Source organism: Hirundo rustica, chromosome 2 (assembly GCF_015227805.2).
Source record: "Hirundo rustica isolate bHirRus1 chromosome 2, bHirRus1.pri.v3, whole genome shotgun sequence".
Lineage (NCBI taxonomy): Eukaryota > Metazoa > Chordata > Aves > Passeriformes > Hirundinidae > Hirundo > Hirundo rustica.
The window spans coordinates 102,089,868-102,111,253 of NC_053451.1; the positions used below are offsets into that span (position 1 = coordinate 102,089,868).

At 41.9% G+C, this 21,386-nt stretch overlaps 1 long non-coding RNA gene across 1 annotated transcript; it reads left to right on the top strand.

Moving 5' to 3' along the window:
- The first annotated feature begins 2,040 nt into the window (after window positions 1-2,040).
- On the top strand, window positions 2,041-18,133 carry LOC120764897 (uncharacterized). Its single transcript, XR_005704321.1, has 3 exons — window positions 2,041-2,183; window positions 2,359-2,420; window positions 18,012-18,133. It is a non-coding gene; the product is annotated as an uncharacterized LOC120764897 (long non-coding RNA).
- Window positions 18,134-21,386: the final 3,253 nt, after the last annotated feature.

Sequence of the window (21,386 nt, forward strand, 5' to 3'; positions counted from 1 at the left end):
TGCTATGAGGCATGTGTGCTTGCAGACCTTGATCTACTATTTCAGCATGCAAGGTTCTTTTCAAAAACCTTTGTAGTAAGCTCCCCATTCTCAGCATCTAATGCAATCACTAAGTTATATATCCAAGAGATCTTGGTCTCTGACTATCTTCCCCCAGTTTTAATATAGAACAGTCAAGTCATTCTATCAAGACTGTCTTAGCATCATAACAGAATCATGTTTCTAAATAACAGTAATTTTTAATCATCAAGGGCCTACTTCTATTTATCTGCTGACTGAATCATTACAAATCAAACTGGTAGTAAATTTACTCCTGTTGAGAAGCCTTTACAGAATCATTCAATTTTCTATAAACATGTTTAATTTCTGTAAGCAATAGTAAATGATTTCTCTGATTATATTTCAAGAGTTTCTTCTTTCATTTTTCTGCCTCCCAAAGCTGTTGATTGAAATCTGGAGGCAGATGAATAATAACTAGCTCACTCCAAGTGTTCAAAATGCAATATGGGCTCCATGGTGATTCATTAAATTAGGTAAGAATACATGGAGGTTTTCCCAAATTGCAGGAAGCTGTCCTAGTTACTATAAATGATAAATATTGTTATGAAAATAAATGAAAACTAAATCATCGCTTTTATTCCTCGGGATGCTCACAAATCACTCACAGTAATGAGTCAAGATGAAATACCTCTACAGTCTAGGAGATCCAGAGTGTCTAAACTTTAGACATGAAATACCCATTTCTTGTCTGCCACCAGAGACTTTGTCTAGGATGGGATTTCAGGCCTCATTAAGTGGCCCTTGCCCACCAAAAGTTTGGATGAAAGTGCTGTTATTGCCATTTGAGAAAAATTGGTGCATTTGGTTCTTCTGAAAATTTGTACTTCTCAGAGATATGGACTTAGAATCCCTGTTGACACTGGGGATCATTATTGGTGGCCAAAACTTTAGAAATAGGCATGATTTATAGGATAGGCATGGGAAAGAAAGTTGGCAGCTCTGCTAGTCCTGTTCTCAGTAGGGATGCTGGCTCTCTGGCACCTCACAGATTTCCCTCATGGCACCCATTCAGAGCAAGCCCCACAGGAAACACTTTCATTACTTCATTTTCTAACTCTGTTTCTCCCTGCTCCACAGGCATGAGATGTAGTTTCCTCTCAAATCATCCAGCTGAAAGCTCACTCATGCCCAGCTTGTTGTGATGACTCCCTGCCTGGCTGGAGGGCACCTTAGTAACAGTAAAATAGGAGAGTAAACTTATGTGAGCAGAAATTTGTCCTTTGTTTTTAATTTTCTTTTCCCGGCATAATAGAGAGCCGTAAAATTAACATCACTGCTTTTAGCAAGGCAGATTATATCTCTGATGTCTTGCAGCGCTGCTGACTGCAGTCACTGCATCATTAAACCCTGTGTGGTGAAGGCAGGTGATGGCTCACTGTAAACAGAACAGGACTTTTCCCCTCTTCTGCATCGTAAGTCCCTCACAACAGGAACAGTCTGTAACAACTTCTGTGCAGAGCTGCAATGAATCAGGAGGACTTGGGAACAGTGTCAAAGCAGTGCCCAGGGCTGGCAGAGAGCAAAGGAAAGGAAGGTTTCCCTCTCTAAGGACTGAAAAGGAGCACCAGAAGGGGTTGCCATAGAAAGGGAGGTAAACAAGGATGATTTGCCTACAGTGCATTCCAATAAGATAAAGGATACACTAAAACTTCTCTAACAGGGAATGAAAGAACTGTCAGGGGTTTAAACATTCAGATAAACACTTTTTACAATTTCGGTCACAAGGAATTTTCTGTGACTAAAGAGAGTAAACAGTGGCTCTCACAAAGATGATTCCTATGTTTGTGAGCTGAGGCTCATGAGACATTTAAAATACAGAGATTTTTCTTTTTTTTACTGTTCTTCTGAGCCTGAGGGGAAATACATAATGTCAAACCTTTAAGTGCAAAGGTGAAAAGCATGTGCACAAAACTTCCAGAAAGCATGGACAGGGTGACTCACATGGAAATGGACAGTGGTTTTAAACATTTCCAGCTTTACTGTAACTAGGCAAGTAATTTTTAATTTTGAAGATGAGCAACTGAAGATTTTAAGAAAATTTCCAGCAAAGCACCTCAACTACAACTGCTAGAGGCTTGAGGCAAAATCCAGCCCTTCACCTCTGTTTCAACCTGCTGCAGAAGGTGAGAGTAACCCAGGTTCTTGTTAATAGATCCCTTGGGATGGATTAGAGTGATGTGACCCTGAATGATTGGTGTTTGTAAAAATATATATGGAGAGTTTATTTTTTGAACAATTTGGTTGCAACTGAAGTTTTCCAACTGAGCTACTCACATCCTTCATTTCTTATGGGACCAGACTTGTTTGGAAACTGACCTCAAGTGGGAAGACAGCTCCAAAGAAAATTGTCCCAGGTTAAGGTAAGAAAAGAACAAAAGCAACAATCCATAAGAAAACAGTATTATCTTGATCCTAATTGCTCCAAACATACCATGAGTCTGCCTTACCCATTACCCAAAAATCATCCAGTATCTTTCATGAGTGTTTTGTGGACAGTTTGCCACAGCAGTGTACTGTTGAAGAAAAAAATCAGCTCTTTCCAAGAGCAAGGTCATGGATATTTGATAGTTTAGTTAGGGATAAAGAATTGACTAGAAAATTAAGGAGAGGCTTACTGCCTCTGTAATAGGTAATATAGCTATGAGGGGGGTGGTGATGTGAAAGCAAAAAATGGAGCTTCCTGGAAGTGTTCAGATAGTTTGGAAGCCAGCTGAGTTTCCAACATCCAGTTATACCTAACTGAACAAAAACCTCCTTCAGCAGACCCCTGATTTTGCAGAGATGCAAATATTTTTGTCAAAAGCTATGGAATTGATTGACAAAATGAATACATCCTCCAGTGAAAATTAAAAAAAAAAAAAAAAAAAAAAAAAAAAAAAAAAAAAAAAGGATTAGATGAAGCAGAAAAAAATTATTCTTTGATAAAGTCTGCAGAATCAGCGTGGTCAATCCATCCAAGACAGGAAGCATTTAAATAATCATATAGCAGAAGCCTCCTACTAAGATTATAAAGAGAATTTTCTAAAAAACAGCATACAGCCTGTATCAGTTAAAGATGCACAGAAGATGCTGGCCAAGAGAAAAATTGGCACACTTAATTGTTTGTGCTTCAGAATTACTTAAAAGTTTACAGCATTGCAAAGAAAGCATAGCTGCAGATGAATTATTTGACTTTTTTTTTGTTCAAAAACATGGACAGAAAGACAAGGAAAGATGACACTTGTAGGGATAAAATCAACTGCAAGTTTCCACCTGGTAACTGGAAGAGCACTTTGTCAGGGTGACTGACTCCATGTGTTTCTGTTATTAAAGAAGCACCAGGGAAAAACTAAGAAAATAAATGATGCAGAGAAGCAAACTGTCATCCTGGATTTTTCTATCTGAAATGGCTAGACCAATAAAGAAAATCTGACTTTAACTGCACCAAAATTCATCTTCTAACAGGAGAGTGGCATTTCTAAACTGCTCTGCACCTTAGACTTTGAGCAATTCAGCGTTCCTGTATGTTCAAAACCAAACATCACTTAGCTTACATCTTCAGTTTATAAAAATGGCACACAAAACTGATCTTTATTTTCAGTAATTAATCAGTTCATTAGCTAGTTAAAAGAAATTCATCACTGAGAATAATAGGCATTTCTGTCTGCGGGCAGTTGTCAGCAGGATGGGCTCAGACTCTTCAATGCTGCCCAACAACAGGACAAGGGACAATAGTCACAAATGGAAGTTCCATCTAAATATGAGGAAAAACTTCTTTACCGTGAGGATGACAGAGCACTGGAAGAGGCTGCGCAGAGAAGTTGTGAAATCTCCTTCTCTGGCAGTACTCAAAATTCACCTGGATGTGATTCTGTGCAATCTGCTCCAGGTGAACCTGCTTTAGCAGGGGACCTGGGCTAGATGATCTCCAGAAGTTCCTTCCAATCCCATCTATTCTGTGATTTCTGTCATTCTCTAGATACTTTGGGGAAAATTTGAGCTCTGCTCCGTTTTTTACGCTCCCATGCTTCTTTCCAAAGGCCATATTCTGGAAACTGCTGCTTTCGTTGTTCAGGCTATTATTGGATCAAATAATATTTGCTCAGGTTCTCTTGGATCAAAACATGATCATTATAGGTAACTCTGATGCAACATACAAAGCCATCACGTAATGCAATATCGGTGTTGCAGAGAAGCAGGAGCACTTTAGTACTCAACTGTTTGTGTCAACGGCACCGCTAGGATGACCAACATAGAAACCCAGGGAAGCTTTGCCAAAATGATGAATTAACTGACATAAAAAAGCTGCTTAAGCTGTTTGGCCATGGCATGGCAAATGACGACATTTTTTGAATGTCCTGTACTGAAGCATGAAACATGCTCTGAAAAAAAGAGAAAGAAAATTGAAGGGAAAGTATCGAAAGTATCACCTAATAATACAAGAAGGGAATGCACAAAGAGTGAAGGAGATTAAATGAGCCAGTGGAAAGGACACACATCAGAAGGAGGGCTAGGATGACAGTAGGTCAAACACAGATCTTTTTTTAAAAAGGACAGCTGGGATGAAGCATTTGCAGAACATTCTCATTTAATGCATAACATTCTCATTTAATGCATAACATGCATAACGCAAGAGAAAAGATGACACTGATTAGAAATCCCCCTTTGGAAGGGGGAAAAGAAATAGCAATTTTGGGCAAACATCAAAGGGTGTAATTGCTCTGTTTATACTGAATGAAAAATATTCTGCAAATGAGTCAATTTACATAATGTGGAGGCATTTAGTAAGATTTATAGCCCTGCCTTAAAGGCAGTGGAGTGAAATAAATGTTGTTAAAACCCCTACATTTTCTTAGAAGAATAATTGGTGTTGAAGAAGAAACATGTAAGAACATCACATGTTTAGAGACTGGAAGGAAGTGCAGGTGGACGTGTGTTATTGCACAGTTAGATGGGGAGCCACCAGGACACCTTTTCCCCAGTACCATTATGGGGAACCGGAGGAAAGCACCTTGCAGGCAGCCACAGTCAGATCCCACAAGATCCTGAAGAGCACAGATCTTCCCCCAAGTGCTCTAATGTGTGGTGATATACTCTCCATCTTAAACAGGAAACTAGAAGCCACCTGCCCTGCTGAATCTCCCCAAGTTGCCTGCCTGTCTGTGCTCCAGCTCATGTCACATTTTGCTTGGTAACTTCCACACCAAAACCAATCTGGATGTAAACAGTGTTCCTTAATTTCTTTGTGCTCTTTTTGTCTGCTTCTTGAGACTGCCCAGGTGTCAGGTATCAGTACCCAGGAACACAAAGGTGGATGTGGAAAACACACAGCCCAGCAAAGGGACAGGGCAGAACCTCTCTTGGGACAGCTGCCCCTCAATTTTTGCAGCTTAAAGCAGTTGCAGGACAGCCTCATTCTCTGCAGAGAGCTCAGCTGGGAAGATAGCTAAATCAGTGAGAGGCACAAGGCCTGAGACTGTATCAGGCTTCAACAGTAAAACAACTTTCTTATGCCACTTAAATTACACTCAGGGGAAGAGAAGTGCAGATAACTCCGAAGAGCCTCCTTTACACCAGTGTGACAGGGCTGCCCGAAGTTCATGATAGGAGAAGCCTGACACAGAGGATCTGGCAGAGCTTTGAGAGAGAGTTCCATGTGGATGAGTTCCCAGCTCTGGGATCACTGCCTGGGAGCTCAGAGGATACACATGGCATGAACAGTTGCCTAAATGAGCCTAAAGTTACAGCTCAACTTTTCTGCTGGGATCCAGGGCAGTCTTATTCCCAGGCTCCCTCTGGCCTCATTTTGCTCTTGAAAAGGGACTGCTTTTCCCACAAAGATGTTGCCACAGCATTCTGTGCTTGCTCTCCATGCTGATCCCTCTGCCCTTCTTCTGCTCTACAGGTCCTGATGCCAGGTAGAGTTAGCTCCTTGTGACTGGCACAGGAATATTACTGTGAGTTCTGCAGAGCCTGTGAAAAGCTCTCCTTTCTGAGAAAAACTGCTCTGCTGCTCACCTTCCAGCTGAGATGGAATTTGTGGCATGCCTCTTTTGTTTTGAATCAAAAGAGGTGAATCACATTTTGATTTGCCAATGGATAATATTTAGTGCAGACTTTTAAAGAGAAACCTTTTTGCTTTGTTCTTCAAAACATTGAGCACTTCCAAAATTTTAACAGCATGGTGTAGTGTGAGTTATCCCTGACCATGGCAGGGGGGTTGAAACTCGATGATACTCTAAGGTCCTTTCCAACCCAAACCATTCTATGACCCTATGATTCGCTGACCTAAATGATAAATCATAATTCCCCACATGTTAATGGAATCTTCTTGATTATGTTCTGGTGACAGTCACTGAGAAATCAGTAAAAGCTAGAGCTAAGCATTCTTCTTTTCATATGCAGTGTTCTATTCACTTCCATAAAAACGTGGAGATTGAGTTTCCTCAGCTGAGTGGAAAATATTTTCTACCAAACAAGTACTTACGGAACAAATTTATTCATGTATTTCTGAGAGGTGTAAAAAACAAATGAGAACATTTTTGTGAAAATTGCCACAGATAACATTTTACTGTTTATCTTTGAAAAAACAAAACAGAACAACATTAAGCTAAAAATTCTCCCTCTGATAGCCAGGGTTTAGCAGGTTGATAGTGCAAGTAAAATCAATACCAGATAACTGAATTGTCAACTAATCTCAATTCACACATTCCTAAGGATAAGTGTACTATAGAGTCGACTGGGATTTTTATCCTGTTTCATTAATGAAAAAGGAAAGATTCTTTCCAAGATTACCCAGGCTGTTAATTTTATAGATTGTCCTTTAAAAAACACTGTTCTGTAAAAGTGAGGAAGCAGGAATCTGATACAAATCTAATACAGAAGGTAGTTGGGTAATTCATAATTTGAGCTCCATTCATAAAGGTATTAGCTTTATAAAGGTAGAAAAATGTTTACCCTCTCACACACAGTCTAACTCATTACCCCTGTCTGGTACTGTAGTCAGGACATTTGTCTTTTGAGCATTATTTAAACAATTTAAACTCATTAGGGACCACAAAACCATTACTTACAGGGAGCAACATCTTACATAAAAAGCAGTGTCACCCGTCTCACCTATGGAATAAGATATTGGCCAAAATCAGTACAGATTGTACAGCAGGATCCTGAGTGTGTGGTAGCCATAGCAGACAGAACAGGAAAATGTCATGGTATTATTATGTCAGCATGAAAGATCTTATTGTTCCCAGTTGAATTCTCTTTATTCCTGAACATGTTCCAGTTACACACTTGCTGCGGGATTTTCAGGCTATTTTAGAGTATTTGTGACTCAGTTATGAATCTTCATAAGCACAGATCATTGTCACCATGGGCTCAAGTGAATTCAGTATTTCCAAGGAGAAATAAATCGTCAATAAGAAGCATACTTCTCATTTCACATGTCTATTCAAATACTGTCTCACATCAGTCAGATGCATACACTTTAAAGCCTGCCTCGAGAGACTATGGCTGCACGTGTAAATAGGAACAGAAGCACTCAACAAGCCAAAAAGGAGTCACTGAAATAGAAGAGATGTCACTGGACATAAAGCTTGGCAGACAATCATGATGAAGCATGACAACATGAAAGCCTTGGCTGAATGCAGATCATGTTCATGGTTGTTAGTTTGTGGATTTTTTTAAGAATAATTGCTTCCAGAATTGTTAAGAGTCTTATTTACTACTTCATTATTTCCTCTGTAAAACAGTACTTCACTGCTATTTCTTTCTTTGAATCACAGAATCAATCATATTGGAAAAGACCTCTGAAATCACTGAGTCCAACCCACAACCCAACAACGGTCAACTAGACCAGGGCACTGAATGTCACATCCAATCTTTCCTTAGAAACCACCAGGACAGTGACTCCACCAACACCCTGGGCAGTCCATTCCAATATCTAATCACTCTTTCCATTAAAAAACTCTTCTTAATGTCCAACCTAAACCTCCCCTGGCAGAGTTTATTATGATGTCCTCTTGTCCTGTCATGGGTTGCCTGGGAGAAGAGGCTGATCCCTGTCTGGCCACAACCTTCTTTCAGGCAGTTATCAAAGAGCCAATACATTTTGGTGCTCTGAGAGAGCGTTTCTGCCAAAGGGAAGACACCAAAGCTTGGCAATTGTCTTGTAGGAAATGGGTTCGATTTCAGCTCATCCTTACTATCTGCTTCTCTCTTCAATGAAAGAAAAGTGAGTTGCCACATACTTCATAGGGCTTTGCTCCAACAGCCATGAATTTCCAGGATGATTATATTGATAAGGAGATGCTTATTTGTTTGAGCATGGTGTTCCTACAAATTGTTAGTAAATAAGACCAATCCCATGATTAAGCATTTCTCTTCCTTTGTCTGATGAGAATTGCACTTTTAAGAGAAGGTACTTAATTTTCACGATGTAAACCATTAGAAAACAGATGTTTACATTTGCCTTAGGCTGTGATGCCTAAACCTAAGAGGAAGACAAAAACCAAAACCAAAACCAAAACCAATATAAAGGAATATATATAACATATCCTGCCTCTATCCCCATGCTGCACAGGGGATAGCATTAATCTGAAAATCCGAAATCCTTTCTGCTATTTCTAATACATGATGAACTCAAAGAATATGAGGAGCAGTTTTTTGAATCCTGGTATCTAATACTGAAAAGGTGGTATTACTTCATCCCTGACAGGCATCTGCAGGGAGTTAGCCAGCTTGCCAATTCCTCTTGATTAGGGCCATTTGGGTCAGCTCCAGTGAAAATGTTAATTATTCTATTGAACCAGGTACAGAAAGAAAAAGATTAATGAGTTGGTTGGAGTAATGGCCACTGCATTTGGAAAAGGTGCAGAGCCAAAGGCCAAATGCAAGGCTCAAGAGTGTGAAGGAGAAGAGAAGCCAGGGTGAGAAATATAAGGAGGACCAGCCGTGGCAGGGGCTCTGTGTGCTTTGGGCCCTCATTCTGGGAGTGAAGTGGGAGTGCTGCCCCACTAGAATATGCTTACCTTCCCCATCTTCCTGCTTGTTCACACCTCCAGCATGCAGTGGAAGAACAGCACAAAATACAGATGCATCTGGGTTGTCAGTGTGCCCTGGTGGCCAAGAAGGCAAATGGAATCCTGGTGTACATAAGGAAGAGCATTGCCACCAGGTCCAAGGAGGTGATCCTGCCCCACTATGCGCCCTGGTGAGGCCACATCTGGACTGCTGTGTCCAGTTCTGGGCTCCTCAGTACAAAAGAGATTTGGAGCTCTGTGGGCATCAGCCTGGCAGAGGCACAGGACTTGCCAAATCTCACCCCTTACAGGCCAGGTCTTGGCTTCAAGCCCTGGGAAACATTTGTTCAACTTAGGGTGAGACAGAGATCTCCTCCCAGGTGACTTTGCAGTTATTATGTTAATGAACACAAGTTCTGCTCCCTTATTTGTTGTCAATCTTCCATATTTGGTCATGTTTCTAGAACCCTCTAAACACCTCCCCCCCCCTGCCCCCCCCAAGCCTATATATTGCCACACCCCCCCCTCATTTCTGGTCTTTGGAGTTTGTCCCCATACAGTGTACAGTTTTTGTCCCGAGAGTTCTGTGTTCAGTTTCTGAGCACCATCCTTACTTTATTTCTCATTAAAGTGATTTTACTTTTTGGGCACTTCATTGCATCTGCTCCTTTTTCTGCATCACATTTGCCCTGAAATCATGGAACCCAAAGGATGTGTCGCAGTCAACCCCCAGCACTGTGACAGAGATCCTGGAATGGGTTCAGTGGAGGGCAAAAAAGATGAATAAGGGATCTGAGCATCTCTCTTATGAGGAAAGGCTGGGGAAAATGTGCCTGCTCAGCCTCAAGGAAAGATGACTAAAACGGGATCTCATCAGTGTTTATCAGTACCTGATGGGAGAGTGTCAGAGGATGGAGCCAGGCTCTTCTCAGTGGTGCTGAGCAATAGGACAAGACAACAAAAAGTAAGTCTTTAACTCCACTAGCAAGTTGGTAGGTGGGAAACTTTTGCTCATAGCTTTTTGTTGTGGCTTAGCTTATCCTCATGAAACACTGAATAAGCACACTTAATAACCATTCTGAGTGAAAGGACAGCTTGGGCAGTGAGGTGAAGTGCCCCCACCTGCTGTGTTGACACAGACAAAAAGAGCACTTGGAATTGCCTTTACACACACAGAGCTTACTGTCAAAAACGGTATTTTCATTTATCAGCTCCCTCAAAGAGTTTTCATAATAACATTTTCAAGCTTTTCTGGTTCCTTGGTCTCAAATTAGATCTATTCAGATAGGAAGTGTAGGGTGCCGTCCTGTGTACAAATATATATTGATACTTCTTAGTCTTCAGTTTAGTTAAAGTTTCTGTGCCAGGAAAATGGCTCTGGATAGACATTGGCCAAGAGTGTTCCCAGTGCAGCCTATTGGCATTAATGGAAAACCTTTTATTTGACTACAGAGGGCTGGAAAAGAACCACAAAATCTGTACTGAGTTTTCAGATGTGGCTGAAAGCTATACAACTGTGTTGGGTTGAGTCTGCCCCAAAATTGTTTCAAATACTGTCGAGGTCATGGTTTTGTTTTACCTTCATCATATTTAACACATTTGAAATGGTCCATTTGCACTGTACATTACAGAGAGCAGCCTGAACTGTTACTGCTGTTAAATCTCTTATCAGTACTGCCGGGTTTTTTTCATCTAAGGGATAGAATGGTTTTCAAATTTGGATGGCAAAGGTTTTAATTATTTCTACCCTTTCTTCTCTAGCATTTTTAATATTAATATTATATCTGTGTTTTGGCACACCTGAAAGAGCAGACAGGATTAGGCACAAAAGTTTAATCTCACAGAAGCTGGGTGAAGGATAGTCTTGTTTTCAGTCACAGCTCAGGTTCCCGGAAAGGATTTTCAGTTTGACAGAATAATTGGTGGTAAGTCAGAGTCCTCTGATGACTTTCATCTGTGTCCATTACCCCACCAGCATAGCTGTTTTTCTGAGGTTAGCTAATCTCCTTCATTTTACTGACAGCATCTTTGCAAAGTAAGCGCCTGCCGAAAATCTTTTCTTTCCTGTCAGATTTGTAAGGTGGAAGCTGAGGACCCCAATGTTCTTCATGTAGTCTACAATGTGTTTCTGTTGCCTAAGGTTTAAACTTCTTTGCTCAATAGAAGTGAATAATTTAGTTTCAGCTGCAAAGTTACTGACAGCTGGAATAGCCTTTTTACCTTTTCTAGTGCTGCATATCACATCCAAATTAACAATACGAGCACACCAGAAGAATGCTAATACAAAGATTTCAGGGCAGATGAAAAGCACCCCAAAGATTAAAAAAAGGTATGTGTCCAATGTACATGTGTCCCAAGTAAAGGGATCAAAGCAAAGTGTCACAACTACAGCTGCAGTTGAATGACTGCGGAGTCATTCCTTGGTAGAGGATCCTCAAAGCATTTCTCATTTGCTTTGTCTTTTCCATATTCACATTTTCACTGAACTTCCAGGATGATACAGTCACTTTGTACTTGAATTCTCTTCTCTTCTAATAGTGCAGTCTGACACATAATAGGATTAGTTCCATGAAATGCAAAAAAAAAAACAATAGTTAAACTTGGTGTATTGTTTTAGAAACCCCTTATTTGGGATTTCTATGAATAGGATGTTTGCTGAAGCACAGTGATATGCTGAGAAAATAATTCAAAAAGTCATTTATTTTTCACACACTTGTCTGTCTGCCCAGAAAACCAATAATTTGTTTATTCAGTTAAATAAGAGAGGACACTGACTTGCCAAGACACAGAAATGAGTGCTGAGAGCTGTCAATACATTCATGAATACAGAGAATATTTTACATTGACTTTGATTTAATTTTAGCTGAGGGCTCATGCATCTTTCTGGAAGATTTTTTCCCTATGGTATTCATGGTGAGAACCGTCAGGGCTGTAAACTCCAGGGATCATCCAGTTCTCTCATTTCATATGGATAACATCCATTGTGGGAGAAGAGCTGTATTTTATTGGAATGACATTTCTGAATTGAGGTCCTGTTAAATTATATCCCATTGGCACATTCTCTACAAAGCTTCGGCAGTGTGATTTCTGAGTGAAGTTTAGGAACATGTTTATGAACATGCTCTCCATGGATGGAGTGGGAATTGCACACTGTGCATTTCTTCTTTACAAAGGATGGAGAACTTTCTTCTCCTGGTTCAGGGCTGACTTTTCCAGTGTGCTCATAGTTCTGCATCTCAATTTTGTCTCTCTCTGCAGTTGCTATAAATTCAGAATTGAATTTGCTGAATGCTGTTATGTGTTCTTTTTTCTGGTAAATCAAGACAACACATCACTGAGTTCAGAGAAGTTATGCCATTAGAAAAGCAGTGTGGTATCAGAATTGGCTGTCTCACTGCAAGCAGAGCTATGCTCCAAAGCAGACTGAGCTCTACCTATTTCACACTTCCAGGTTTCCTTCTGATGCACTATTTTTCTGGGGATAAAAGCCCAGTTACTTTAGCATTGCAAAGCCTCTTGTCCCTCTGTCTTCATTGTAATTAATATAATTGCTTGTTGCAAATGATTGATTTTCCCCTTTTTCCTTCATTAGTTTATCATTGGTTAGATGCTCAGAGGATACCACCTGACCATTCTGAACACCCATCTACCTGTACATTTTCAGAAGTTGTTTATATGAAGCACTCTCCTATTTTGTAACCTTTACTAAACCCTAAGTTTATGAAAGCATTCATGGAGTCCAAGCACATACGTATCGTCTGACTATCCTTATTTACAACCTCACAGACTCCTAACTTAGCTTTGAGGGCAGTGGTTTCCTTCCATGAATGTTGTGTTGATTTTCCCCCTACTCTTTGTATTTCTTCACATTCCTTTTGATTTTATTTTTAATACGGTGTTTTCTTCGGACACTAGAAGCAAGGTGAATGCCCTGCAGCTCTCTCTCCACAGTTTCTGAACATGACCGTAACATTTGCACCACCTTTCCTTCTGCTACCATTTTTCAGAGCAAACTCATTACTTGGTACAAAACCCAACACTGCCAAATTCACAGAAACGGAACTACACTGATAGATTTCTTTGCTTTCCAGAAAACCCAATTCTTCCCTTGCTTCTCAGACATGGGCTTGAGTTAAGCAATAAGGATCAAGTCAAATGCTCTGTTGATGTGCAAAGCCACTAAAACAAATCCCGTGAATGTGCGTTGGGGACAGCGCACGAAACTAATATCAGAGCTAAATTAAACTGAGTCAGGAGCAGAAGCTGTGCCTAACTTCAGCCTTTCTCTCCCTGCTGTAGGAAGACCCTCCGAATCTGTCACTATCTGTCGCTTGCTGGCTCCTCGCGCCTGCTGAGGCCCGAGTGCAGCAGACGGGTTTTCTCGGCCTGCGGTCGGTGCTGTCGGTGCCTGCGATCCGGTGGGGCGGCAGCGGCTCCCCCACGGCCCCTGACGGCCCCTCCCGGCCCCGTATGGCTCCTCCACGACCCCTCCCGGCCCCTCCCGGCTCTCCCGGCCCCTCCCGGCCCCCGCCCCGCCCGGCCGCGCCGCCGACTCAGCGCCGCCCTCTGGCGGCCGCGCCCCTCAGCGCCCGGGCGAGCGGAGGGCCCGGGAGGCTCAGCCCCGGGAGGGCCGGGGGAGCGCATCCCGCCGGGCCCAATAAAGCACAGAAGACTTGCTCAAGCAAAACTGTCCTCAGAGCGTGTGTCGGGGTCCAGGGAGCCGCCCTGCCCCGCGAGAAGCCGCCGGAGCACGCTGCGGGGATGGGGATGCGCCGCGGGCCCCGCGGCTGATGGAGGGATTCGTGCACGGCTTAACCCGGAGCATCGCGGGGGCTCGGGCCTTCTCGCTTGTCACGGCCGCTCCCCCTCGAAACTTAAAAAGCAAATTACTGCCCTTAAATATTTGAGATTTGCTCTCTTTCTCACGTGAGGGAAGATAACAGAAAACAAATCGGATACCAGAAGTAGACAAAAACTATTTGTTTAGAATTATTATTACTGCCTGAGTCTATATTGCATGATTTTCTTCTTGAAACATCCCTGAAGTACAATACGAAGATGGTAATAGTACCTTGTTGTGTTTCTCCAGCATATTTCTTGGTGAGTTATGCCAGGAAGCTTTGGAACCATTTGTTTAGAAAAAAAAGCTTTAATAGCCATGTTGATGATGGATTTTAACTTTTTTTTTTTTTTTCTCTAAAATACATATTTGACACTGAGTTGTTTCATTTTTTCCAATCTCCCAGAGTACAATTCTTATTATTAATAATAACAATATTTCCATTTTTGTGTTTTTCTCTTAGGTGGGGAATTGTACTTTCCCATGACAATCAAGATAGGGGGGAAAAAAAAAAAAAAAAAAAGGCATTTTACCTTATAAAAGGAAAAGAACTGCATGCATTCAGCAATAATATATTCCACCAGCTGCTTGTCAGTGACAACACTGAAAGAAAAAAATTGTTCCTACCCCTGGAGCCCAAGGAGAATACTGGGATGATGCAGGGAAGGAAGGGAGTGAAACTGGGTGTGAATCCATCAGCTCTGCTCAGCTCAGGGAAGGGCTGGCACATCCTAAATAATACTTCTGGCAAGTCAGGGGTCAGGAACGAAGATTTGTTCTTGTTAAATTGGCACCTATATTTCCTGTGAAGTGACACAGCTGAGATGCTGATGGACACAGGGCTGATGCTCACTATTCTAGATCTCAACATAGACCTTCTGGCCTTTATTATTCCTGCCTGGCCTTGCCAGAGTTAGTGTTTGAATAAACTCTCAGGCTGACTCTGCCCAGGTTTCACCTGCAACTAAAATCTCAGGCACCTCCTAATGGTCCCAGTGGAGTTCAGTGCTGTCTGGCAGTTGGTCCTGAAGAAAAGGGTGTTAGAAGGAAGGATTGGTAACATTGAGGGTAGTGTGACATTACCTGTTTCGCAGTGTGCACGCCACTCCATGCTCTGCTCTCAGTTGTCTTGCCAGGGAAATGCTTCCACATCCTTGCTAAGGGCCAGCAACTTCAGGGAAGTGCTGGCTCTGCTGATGGCCAAGAGCAGGAGAGCTTTCCAGGAGTGTTTGACAAAGTGCCATGCTATATATAAAGTGCCCAGTTTAAGGTGCCCTTCAGGAAGAATTAGCAAACTCAGGACAATCATGAGTTATGTACACTTTTCTTGCTCTTCTAATGATGCTATCCCCAACCTTCTTGCAGCTAGATCCTTTTATTCCCCTTTTATCTTAGAAAAGAGATGCATGGAAAAAAGAGCATCTTCTTCTACAGCTCCAGCCCAAACTTTTAATCTGGCTTCATTCCTTTCACAGCACTGAAGTTTCATGCACAAAAGACTGTAATTCTTCTAGATTCCTCTAGCCCAAACTGTGCTACTAGCTTCACCTAACTTGGACATGTAGTTACTTAGGATGATGTATTTGATTTTACATTTAACCCAAAATCTTGACTTCCCCTGCTTTTCTCATCTGCCTTCTCTTTTTCGGCATGCCTTTTCCCTTCTCTGGGATCTTTGATGGTTTCTTTTTGTCCCGCTTCAGCTGTTTGTGGGATGAACTTTCCTTTGTACCCTTCCTTGTCCCTCTGAGCTGTCCCTATCCACAAACTTATGGATCCTTTTCATGCAGATGACTTTTAAATCTCAGTGACTTTGCCTTCATCTATCAGGATGGGAATCTCATCCTGCAGTATTTCCTTGGGAATTATTTGTTGCCAACATGAGTTCAGCATGGTTAAAAGAGATGCTAATGTTTTCTCTGCACCAAAGCTGCAGCACTTTCCTTGACTACTTTTCACTCAGTCCTGCTTCCTACTTGTTGGTCTCCCTGCAAACCATGCTCTTTCTGTCTTGCAGGGTGTGGGTGTGGGGAGGTGTGTATCTGTATAAAGTATGTGAAATAAAACTTTTTAGCTAAGAATTCTTGCCCATATCTTGCCTGTTACAACATTCTTTGCTCTCAAAAAAAATGCATTGTTGCTTCTTGGAGGGTTGCCGAGATCCTTTGCCTTGCATTGGGCTCACATCAATACCATGCATCTTTTCCAAAAGTGCCCTCCTTGAAAGTGGCTCATGCAGGCAGCTCTCTACATTCCCAAGTCCCTTTTCATCACTTGCTTACCAGGTACAGACTGGTTCTGTGCTCCTGCTGGCTCACCATGCAACCTTTACTTTCTCACTTACTCCCTTTTCAGATGCTGTTACGGCTGTGTTATTCTTCCTGTGTCTCCATCAAACACTCCCTTCTCCATGAGCACACATCCAGTGTGTTAGGCATTTCAGACATCCCTTCCAGCTGTGTCAGTTTTTGATGACTGTGTGTCATGATGAAACGCTGGGAATATGTAAGGGATTTGTGAAGCTAAAAACACACTGAAGGAGATGCCTAATTTAGAATGGAGAAGCTATTTTCAAAGGCACAGTGGGAGCACTTCGCATTGTATGGCCTGCATCTTCATTTGCACTGTAGGCTGTGCATCAGCAAGGCTGCAGGATGGAGGAAACTTGACAATGCTTCATTTCCATTTTTACTTATGCAAGAAGCCAGCATATCGTATCTACTCAGAGGACTTTTACGTTGTGAATTAGATTCAGTTCCTTCCCCAGCCCCTCTGACCTCTAGTCATGCAGGTATGAGTACAGATCTTTTCTCAAGAAAATAAAAAGTTAATGTAATTTACTCTCTGTTAAGCCCTGATATAAATCTGATCCCTGGAATGAAATGGGTTAGAAAATCACCATTTTGTGAACAGTTTCTGTTAACTTTGATGACTGAAATTGAGTGGTGAACACAGAGCACAATTTGGGCACGTAGGGGTGACAGCCATAAAAATGAAGAATTTGCTTGAAGATATTATAGGCAGGATGCCTTACACTGCTTTGTTCCCTCTGGGAGATGAAGAGTTTGCAGAAGGAGAATACTTTGGTAAATCAGCGGATGTTGTGCTCCACAAGCTCAGCAGTGAGTAATCCCTGGTTCACTAGTTCCTAGCCCCAGTAATCCAGTTATCAGGAAACAGCAGAACCCTAGCACAGGGACTCCTCTCCTGACTCTTGACTGTGAATCCAAGTTTATCCATCTCCTCTGAGCTGGGAAGAGGCTGATACGAAGGAAAGTCACAAAAACAACCATGACAGCCCTGGCAAAGAGCCATGCTCCGAGGAGATGATTCCTCATCATCCCCACATTCCCTGCATGCTGGAGGTGCCTGGTGAGGGATAATGCATGGGCTGCCCACCCTGGTGCAGCAGGTTGCTCCTGCTCTCCGAGGTGATGGCTGGGCCAGCCTCAGGGTCTGCTGGTCACCACACCAGAGTTCTCTGATTCCCATCACCAGATCATCTCCCATGGAAATTCACAGGGCCTCAGAATCCTCTTGCATTAGATTTTCCAAAGGGATCCATTTAGATTTGTGGAACACATGATCAGTGCCTTTCAAAATACCTCAGCACACTAGCTGTCAGGGTTCTGAAAATCTGCCTGGAGTAGTGATTTTGGCAGCTGCAGCTCTCCAAGCACCTTTGAAAAGTGGGTCCTCACATACTTTTCTCAATGCAGACCGCATTTGTTTGAAACTCTGTCTCCACTTCTGGGTGGTGAGCTCATTAGCAATGTAGGAGCCTAAATTTCATTACCTTTCATGTAGGTTTAAGTGCTTTTGAAAATTTTGCCCACCAAACTTTTACAAATCTCCTCCATTGTGCCCAGTTAAGGAGTAAAAGAAGGTTGTCTCTTAGCAGCTGTCATTTGGAGGCTGGACAAAGGTTGAGAGATGAAAAAAAAAAAAAAGCTACTGAAAGTATGTGTGGAATCTCTCATTGTCTAACCAAAAAGCATCACAATGAAGGACCAGGCTCATAAACCCTGCATTATTCTATTCACAACTCTGCCAACGTCTTGTTAAGTAACTTTGTGCCACTTATTTTATTTTTTTTTTTTTTTTAATGCATGCAGGTTACTCCAGCGGTGAAACAGGGGTTTTGTTGCTTTCCTTCCTTTGGAGAGAGGCTTGGGATCTTGAAATGAACACAGGTGGTATGCTCATACAAATGCCCAGACATTTTGCCTGCTCAGGGAAGATAAACACTAGAGTGAGATTATTAAAAAGGTACACGATTTATTATAAAAAAAACTTCTCAAATGCAATTTGTGACAAGACAAAAACATGTCTGGGAAACATCCTCAGCATTTTTAAGTTACTTCTGGGAAACATCTGCAAGCCAGGCAATGGGGAATAAAACCTATGTCCTCCATTTTCCCTGAAACAGTCTGTTTACATTTGACAAAAATAATGAATACTTTTTATTGTCTAAACTGTTTCAAGCATTATAGGATCTGATTTTGTTTGGTTTAGAGTTTGGGGTTGTATTGGATTATGTAACCTAGAGATGTGTATTCTATTTCATCTGTTGAAGGCTGGGGTTTTTTTGGGAGATGTTTTGTCTTCCTCTTGTCCCTCCAGTGGGGAAGGAGGAGGATGCCTCCTGATAATGGTTCAGCCATTAAAACAAGTGGGGCAGAGTTTCTTATCTCTTTCATCACCCCTCCATCCTCCAGGAGGACATCTTCTGATAATGGGCCATTAGGGCACATTCCATCATCCCATTGTGAGATGCTCCACACAGTGGGGGAGGAGCCAGCTGTTCCCAGCTAGATAAAAACTGGGACTGAAGGACACAAGGTATCCGGTTTTTCCACTGGATTCCCAGAGGAAGACCGGACCCATCTCATCACCACTGGACTTTCTACAGGACCATTTCTACTCCACAGAACCACATCTGTTACTCCAGGAGGACTTATTTGGACGGCTTCCAACACCCTGACCAACAGGGTGCCAGGTCGTATCCCTGACTCTGTCAAGTTTTTTTGCAGGATCTTTGTTTGCTTTTTGTTTATTTTTGGGCTTTTTTACTACTACATTTCTATTTTCTTTTTTATTTTTAATATTCCTAGTAAATAACTGTAACTCCTATTTCCCATATCTTTGCCTGAGAGTCCCTAATTGCAAAATTATAATAATTGGAGGGAAGGGGGTTTACATTCTCCATTCCAAGGGAGTCTCTAGTCTTCCCTGGCAGACAACTGTCTTTCAAAACCAAGACAGGGTTTGTGGGTTTTTTTTTTTTTTTTTTTTTTTTTTTTTTTTTTTTTTTTTTCCTTTTTTTTTTTTTGTTGGGGTGTTGTGGTTTTTTTGTTTTGTTTGTTGTTGTTGTTGTTTTGGGGTTTTTTTGAGTGGGTTTTTGGGGGGGTGGGGGGGTTTGTTTGTTTTTGTTTGGTTGGTTTTTGGTTTTGTATTTGGTTTTTTGTTTGTTTTTGGGGTTTGGTTTTGGTTTTGGTTTTTTTTTTTTTTTTTTTTGTCTTTTCAGTTTCTCATTCTCTGTGGTCAGAAGACTTTGTCCTAAACCTGAAGCCTGGATTTGTCAAAAGCAAAAATGAAAAAGCTGTAAGTTTAGACCAGAAGTGCTTCCTGGAAAAACCATCAGTCTTGCAAAGATAAAGGTGAAATGTGTCCTCCCAGAGGTCACAAGAGCCCTTTCCTTCACTGATGGAGACATCTGGAATATGATGATGTGCCCCATCTCAAAAGAGAGATCAACATCACTGTCTGCTGTCAGATCAGCAGGATTTCCAGCATTGCTCCTCATTTCTTCCTTTGCTCACCCCACATAGTTTGCCATGTAAAAGGAAGAGAGGTTGCAGTGTAGAAGAGTTCAAATGGTGAAGAGGGATGACTTAGTGGTTCTGTTAGAGGATTTTTGTCAAACTGACCACCTTGTTTTCCATCTGGAAAAGTAAAGGCTTTTGATAAGAGCCAGAGATGTTATATCGCTGAGTGGTGGGTTTACGAATCCCAGTGTCAACAAGTCATTTGAATGGGAAGGGGCACAAGAATTCCCCACCTCCTACTTAGGGTAGGTCACAGCCAACTACTGACCAGGCGGCTGGGAAGAGGGGTCCATCAGGATTACACCAAGTGGCTGCTTCCACTTTCCAAAAGTGTCTATCCTTCCCTTTATCCCAATGCTCAGGAGGCAAAATGTGGGGGGAGGCAGGGGGGAGGTGTGCATCCCTTTGTCATGCAGCTCCTATCACCAGGCTCCCAGCTATGCTGGGGGGTATTCTGGCAGAGGTGTCCCACCACAGTGTGTGGCAGGGCTGCTTCAGTAGCTCCACAGTTCCTCTCTGTGCCTTTGGTTCTGCTGTGCCAAATATGGCACTGCCTCCAATTGGCATCCACCCAACCTGGCAGCTTTGCCCAGAGCTGGCCCTGGCCCACAGAAGTGGCCATGTGCCCCGATCAGAATGTGCACAGTTGCTCTGCGTCCTCTGCTTTTAACGGTGGTAACCTCCAGCCTACTCTTAAAATCAGGTTTCTGTCTGAAAGGAATACCAGAAAATTAGGCTTCTCCTCTGCATGCTCAAGCTCCCGGCACAGCACTTTCCTGGGTGTTTGGCTTGAAAAACATATGTAATTAGCCCTACTTGAAGTTAAGGGTACACATAAGTCCTTTGTTGACTTAGAGTGGACAGCAGAAAAACAGCTGAAAACACTGACCCAGGTCACATGAATGAGGCAGAAAAATAGCTATTGAATCCTCCTGTTTCAAATCCCACTCTGGGACACCGCTTTCAAACCCCTGGGGATGTTCCAGATCGTGTTCTGAAATGCTTATTTTATGCAGAAACCAGTGATCACACTTTAATGCCTGCTTTGAATTGCCTCTCCTCTCACTTCTAAGTAACTCTAGCAGTTGGTGAAACATTCTTTTACTTGCAAAAGTGAGCAGTTGCAAGAGAAAATATAAAATACAGCTTCATTTAATTCTGCAGGCTGGTTTCCAAATTAACTATGTATCACCACAGTCCAGAAAGTCCTTGTATATATTCATAAATAGCCTGGTGTAAAGCAGTAAGTCATCAGTAATAGTTATATCTTAATTTCTTAATTCAGTTCTATGAAGGAGTTTTTCAGACTGTTACAAGCCAAGCAAATTTCTTTCTGCTGCATCTCAACATGCAGTATCTATGGATGCCAGTATGATGGGTGTCTCATAAATAGAAATTATTGCATAGAATGGTGAACCTTGTCCCTCGGTATTGTTACCTCCAAATTAAAAAAAAGAACAAAAGAACAAAAAAGTGTACAGAATTCAGGCTTCCCAGATAACTTCAGACTCACAGTGCTAATACTCATTTGTCTACCTTAACGACAACTTTGGGTTTTATCATAATTGGCCTTATTAATTTCTCTTGTCTAGGGAGGAGAGTGGAAGATGAATTTGGTTTTACATCATCACTCCATTTCAATGGAACAACTGCATACCAGAG